At 52.2% G+C, this 247-nt stretch overlaps 1 protein-coding gene across 1 annotated transcript in view; it reads right to left on the bottom strand.

The window, feature by feature from the left end:
* LOC119586503 (myocyte-specific enhancer factor 2-like) overlaps positions 1-247 on the bottom strand; it is a gene marked incomplete in the record, with an annotated part of 157,797 nt that overhangs the window by 72,979 nt on the left and 84,571 nt on the right.

Raw genomic sequence — 247 nt, 5'->3', positions numbered from 1 at the left:
TTCCACCGACCAAATCCCACGTAATGAAAAGTCTCATAAAGGGGGCGGGGGGGGGGGGACTAAAGAAAAATTAATTTCTAAAACATCCTCACATCATCACCTCATGGCAATCCAGTAAAGCAGCTTGTTAAAAGGGTAACTCGCGGTCCTCTGCCACGCGATATTACTCCAGGACAACTACCCCTGCTGTACCCCCCCCCTCCCCACCCAAGCTCCCGACGAAGCCACAAGGGAAGGGGAGCTTATC

The sequence above is a fragment of the Penaeus monodon genome, chromosome 21 (assembly GCF_015228065.2).
Source record: "Penaeus monodon isolate SGIC_2016 chromosome 21, NSTDA_Pmon_1, whole genome shotgun sequence".
NCBI classification, from domain to species: domain Eukaryota; kingdom Metazoa; phylum Arthropoda; class Malacostraca; order Decapoda; family Penaeidae; genus Penaeus; species Penaeus monodon.
This window is presented reverse-complemented; position numbering and strand designations above follow the sequence as displayed.